A 5,764-nucleotide genomic window follows, 5' to 3' on the forward strand; every position below is an offset into this window, starting at 1 on the left:
GCCAGCCACCACCTCACCGTGAATCCTCTCCACCCTAGCTGACCATCCTCTGCCCCTCCTACTGGTCTGGATAACTGTTTCTTCTTTAACTCCTTGGTTGTTGGACTTCCACAGAATTCAGTTTTTTGTCAGTACTGGTTGGTTTTTTGCTTTTAAATTTGTTGTTGTTCTTCTTTTGGTTGTGCGAGGAAGCACAGTGTGTCTACCTATACCTCCATCTTGGCTGGAAGTCAAAACTTATCTTTTAAAGTAAAAAATTTAGTCGTTTTTGCTATATCCAAAAATTGTGCAACCATCATTATGATCTAACCCGAGAACATTTTCATCACCTCCAAAAGAAACCCGATGCCCATCAGCGGTCATTTCCATCTCCCCGCTGGTTATGCCAGCCCCTGAAATCACTAATCTACTGTCTGTCTCTATTGATTTGTCTCTTCTGGACCTTTGTTTCATATCAGTGGCATCATGTGTGTCTGACTTCTTTCATGTTGTCTAATGTTTTCAAGTTCATCCATGTTACACCATGTAGCAGTACTTCACTTGTCTTTATGACTGAATAATATTTGACCATATGCACATACCATTCATTGTTCATCTGCTCTTCCGTTGCTGTACATTTGGGTTGTTTCCACTTTTTAGCAATTATGAATAATGCTGCTATGCACATTTCTGTATGTGTTTGTGTGGGTATATGTTTTCAATACTCTTGGGTATGTACTTATATGTTTTTGCACCCTAATCATCCAGCACAGGTCAAGGCTTATGGTAGATATCAACTGATTGATTGCAAGTTAAAAGTAACCCTGGCCTCTAAAAGGGCCAGCCTCTCTGACATCAGGGAATAATTGGGGCACTTGAGAGAACTGGAGGTCTCCTGTGTTTGAATCACATTGTTTCTTTACATTCATCCTTCCTAGTAGCCCTTCATCATCATTGGCTTTTCCACATCAGTGTCTGGGCAGGAAGCAGCACTTTGCTCACGTGCTCAGAAAACCTCATCTGGAATCACAGTGAAAGCCCATGTGCTTAAAGTAACAAAATGAAATATTTTGGAAAGTGCTTTATGAGATCATGGTAAACTACTTTCCAAAATGGTTATACTATTTTTTGCCACTAGCACGTTAGGAGTTCCCTCTGTTTATATTCTTCCTGTGTCTACCCTTCCTTTTACTATTTTTCTTTATTATAATCAATTCATTATTATTTCCTTGTGTTTTTGGTGTATGTGCATGCTCTTTTGTATTTCATTCATCACATCTTTTCAAATTTCAAATTATTAGAATACTTTTTGATATTCTCTTTAATATTTTTAAAGTTTTGCTTGTGACATTTTGGTTTATTAACTTTTGCATCTGATCTGAAATAGAGATTCAACTTTCATTTTTTTCCCACATGGAAAAACACCATATCCTGGCACATTTATGGAAGGCACTCCCTGTTGCCCACTCATCTGACTTGCGATAGTGGCCACACATCCCATTTCACCTCTGTTTTATCTGTGCCTGGGCTTTCCATTCTGTTCCTTTGATCTCTTGTCAACCCCTGTGCCAGCAACATACTCTCAAAACTGTAGCTCTGCATAAGTTTTAGTATCTATTAGAGCAAGTTTCCACACTTCGTTCTTCTTTGGAAGTATCTTGACTATTCCTTGCAATTTGGCGGGTTGTTTTGGGGGGCGATATATTTTTTCATTTAAGTTTTAGGGTCAGGTTGACATGGTCTGTGAAAAGCCTATTGCAGTTTGGAGTTTCCCATAGATCAAACTTGGGGAAATTTGACATATTATGTCTTCCTTGCCATTAATATGATGCATCTCTACCTTTATTTAGGCCTTTATGCTTTTCAATATTTTTTCATAATTTTCTTTCTAAAAGGTTTTGTTCAACTTTGTTAGATTTATTCACAGTTATCTTAATTTTTCTTCTTTTGGTTTCCTCTAGACACAGGCTCTGAAACTGCTGGTTTAATTGGGAGCTCATCCCAGGAAGCTCTGATGGGAGAATAGGGAAGTGAGACAGGAAGTCCATCAAAGATATGTGTCCAAGCAATTTTCTCCTGTGTGTAGTTTGAGTTCAGTCCCACTGGAGACCCTGGGGGACAGAGAAAAGCATATCTACCGAGGGAGTTGGGCTCTGTATCCGCCATCTCCCATCGGCCACTGCTTGGGGACAATGGGTGTGTGGGAGTGGTGATGGGGTGTCGGTGATGGGGGTGGTTAATTCTCCAGCACCTCTGGATCCTCGAGGAAGTGCTTAGCCACTGGGGTGTCCAACCTGTGGCCTGCAGGCCACACGCAGCCCAGGGTGGCTGTGAATGTGTCCCATCACAAAATTGTAAGTTTACTTAAAACATTATGAGATTTTTTGTGATTATGTGTCACAATGTATTTAATGCATGGCCCAAGACAACTCTCCTTCTAGTGTGCTGCAGAGATGCCAAAAGGTTGGACACCCCTGCTAGCTAGGGCTTACACAAATAGTTGTGAGTTCTTACAGTTGAAAAGTATGGTAAGAAATAAATGCTCCAAGGAAATAGGAGTAGAGCCACATATACATCTACCATAACTGATATACTGTCCAGTTTCGAGGTTTAATCCAGGTTTTCTAAGTTAAAAAATAGGAGGACCCTTTCACCAGATGTGGTTGAAGTCTTCCCTTCCTTCCCCTTTCAGCACCGTGTGCTACATCATTTGCCGACTTCCTCTGGGGTCTCGTTGCCATTCGGGTGCCACTTGCCTTGGAGTGGTAACACATTGCGTCACCTTGTAATGGCAGTGTGTAGAATTTCTCTCCACCTGCGGTGTTGCAGTGTCTCCACTGGCCAGGCCTGAAGAGGATTGTTTTCCTCCGATGAACACTCTCTCTGAAAGGCCCGCACTCACCATTTTGCCCAGTGTCGTTTGACTTGAGTTGCTCTTGGAGTGGCCTGAAGAACAAAGTTATTACCTCCATCCTGATTTAAGGGAGGCAGAGAGCGGCTTTGGGAGCAGGGAAGGTTTGGAGTTGGTTCCTCCTCTCTCGAGAAGTGGTTGGTTCTCAGACCTTTCCACTCTGGCACTAAAAACCATCCATCTTCCCCCACTTTAGAACCGGAGAGTTTTCCTGTTTAACCGTTTCAGGGTATCAGCCATAGGTGAGTTGTCTCTAGGTTGATATTTTTAATGATCAGTTTTTTGTGTTTTTTAAAGATTTTATTTATTTATTTTCAGAGAGGGAAGGGAGGGAGAAAGAGAGAGAGAGAGAGAGAAACATCAATGTGCAGTTGCTGGGGGCTGTGGCCTGCAACCCAGGCATGTACCCTGACTGGGAATCGAACCTGCGACACTTTGGTTCACAGCCTGCGCTTAATCCACTGAGCTACGCCAGCCGGGGCATAATTATCAGTTTTAACATTTAACCCTATACTATATAGAAATGTGGTATAAGATTCTGAGAGCAGACTCTGGCATCCAACCCCACGGGTTAAAATTCTGGATTTCCGCACCTCCCTGTACCTCGTTTTCCATATCTGTAAACCACAGGAGGTGATCATACCTCACTCACGGAGCCCTGCTGGGAACTGAACTGGCTAACACTGTAAGGCACTTAGAAAACTGCCTGGCACAGAGCTAGTACTGAATAAATATTAGCCATTTTTCCATTTGGTTCTGATCAGAGCTTTCATTTTATTTTGATGTCACGACTTTTTTTTAGTCTGCCATTAAGCAACCAGAGAGTAAATACAATGATTCTATTATATAATGCTGTCCCTTTAAATAAAGCCAGAAGTTAAAAGAAGTGACGTTGGGTTTGTCATGGGCCATTCCCAATGCAGGACCAAAATGGTTCTCAATCAGCAAAGAATGATTGTCTTATAAAGCATCATCCTACCCTCACCTCTCACCTGTATTGACAGGAAACCCACAAAACGAACCAGCACAGTGCTGAGTTGCCTCTTCCCTCTGCCAATGAGTCACGTAGATACCCAGCAGTTCATGTGAGGAGAACAACTGCGAAACGCTGGCAGGCTTCCAGTGCCTGGTAACACACTGAGATAAAAATACAGGTGATGTGTGATGGCATTACTAATGTCACAAAGTTTTCCTAAGATATGCTCTGGCTTGTGAGAGGCTTTTTCTCCACTCGGCCGCGGGCCTGCCTCCAGGCAGGGGTTTTCTGCTCCTCCTGTGTGTGAAGAAGCATTACAGTCAAGCTCTTAGAATGATTTCTGTCCATTAGCTCACCTATACTCACCACAATTAGGTCAAGCACATGTAACAGGTAGTTGTAGACTCTTGCTTTACACACCTGTTCATTGTTAGGGTTAAGCTCGTACAGCCACTTACATTCAATCCTGAAAACAGAACCCACTTTAAGGGCCATTTGGACTAGAACCATGCATGCAGTTCACCTAAACCAAACCAAATGACACTGACAGCAAAAATGCAAGATAAGACAAAAGCCCTTTGAGTGCCTTCTCCTTTATGGCCTCTTATAAAACCATCTAGGAACTTGAATTTGCTTTCCAAGGACTGTCTGTTCCAGAGGCGTGGAGGGAAAATACAGATAAGCAGACAGGCTTCTGGGAGAAGGGTCAGCTCTGAGATGCGCTTAGGATACCAGGGCTGGTCAGAGTGGGTTCAGGAATAGGAAGTAGGAGTAGGAATAGGGGGCACTCCACATGTTAGGGTGACAAGAATTATCAGGGTGAGAGACAAAAACATGAACTTTGACATCAGGCCTTGAGCAAGTTTTTAACTCTCTGTGCTTAAATTTTTTCCTTCTGTAAAAACTGAGGCCCGTAATATATTGTACCACAAGTACCTACCTTATAAGATAGTGAGGAGGATGTAGCACAATCACGCAACTTTAATATAGGCAAAGCTTCCTTAACTACTACACACAAGGAATGAGCCATAAAAGAAAGATTGACACATTGTACTTTATTAGAATGAAGAACTTTTATTAATTGTAAGATACCACTAGCACAGGAAAAGAAAAAGCATGCCAGGTTGCATTTTCCAGAAATGTCTGTGATATTTCCGACCTCATATGCTCATGCAGAACCTTGCCACTGTCCCATAAAGGTTTGTGCCCCAGGTTTATGTCCCTCCCTCCCCTGAACCTGGGTGGACCTTTGTGACTTTTTGACTAATATAATATAGCAGACGCAATGCCAAAGGACTTCCTAGGCTAGATCATAAAAACCCATACAGTTCCCACCTCTCTTGGGACATTCGCCATTGGAACTCAGCCGCCATATTTTGAGGAAATATAAGCCATATAGAGAAGCCCATATAGATAGAAACCGGGGCAAATAGTCCACATCAACTTGCCAGCCACGTGAGTGAGCAACTTGGGAGCAAAAGTTCCTGTGCATTTGAGCTGCCCCAGCTGATGCTGATGGAACAGAGAAAAGCCTTCCCCGTGGAGCCTCGCCCACATTGTACCTGCCCATAATTAGGAGCATTATCCAGAGCCGTGACACTTCCATCAGGCCTGAGTAGTGGCTGTACTGCAGGCTGTGGATCTGCGGAGTTACTCTAAGCTCAGTAGGTCGCAATGCCTGCCTGCTGTGTGCCAATGCTCTTTCCCCTAATTCTCCATTCTAAGAATGAATGCTCTTTTAAAATTCAGGATTCAAATGTTACCAAGGGGACCTCCAGTGCCTCTGGTGGTATAGTAGTTCCTGGTTCCAAGGCCAGGAACTCTATCATAAAATGGGTAGAATAGGATCACCCACATATCCCAGTCAGTCTCACCCCTTTCTAGTGTCAGTTATTGAT

The sequence above is a fragment of the Phyllostomus hastatus genome, unplaced genomic scaffold (genome assembly GCF_019186645.2).
Source record: "Phyllostomus hastatus isolate PE091 unplaced genomic scaffold, TTU_PhHast_1.1 phas_contig_196, whole genome shotgun sequence".
NCBI classification, from domain to species: domain Eukaryota; kingdom Metazoa; phylum Chordata; class Mammalia; order Chiroptera; family Phyllostomidae; genus Phyllostomus; species Phyllostomus hastatus.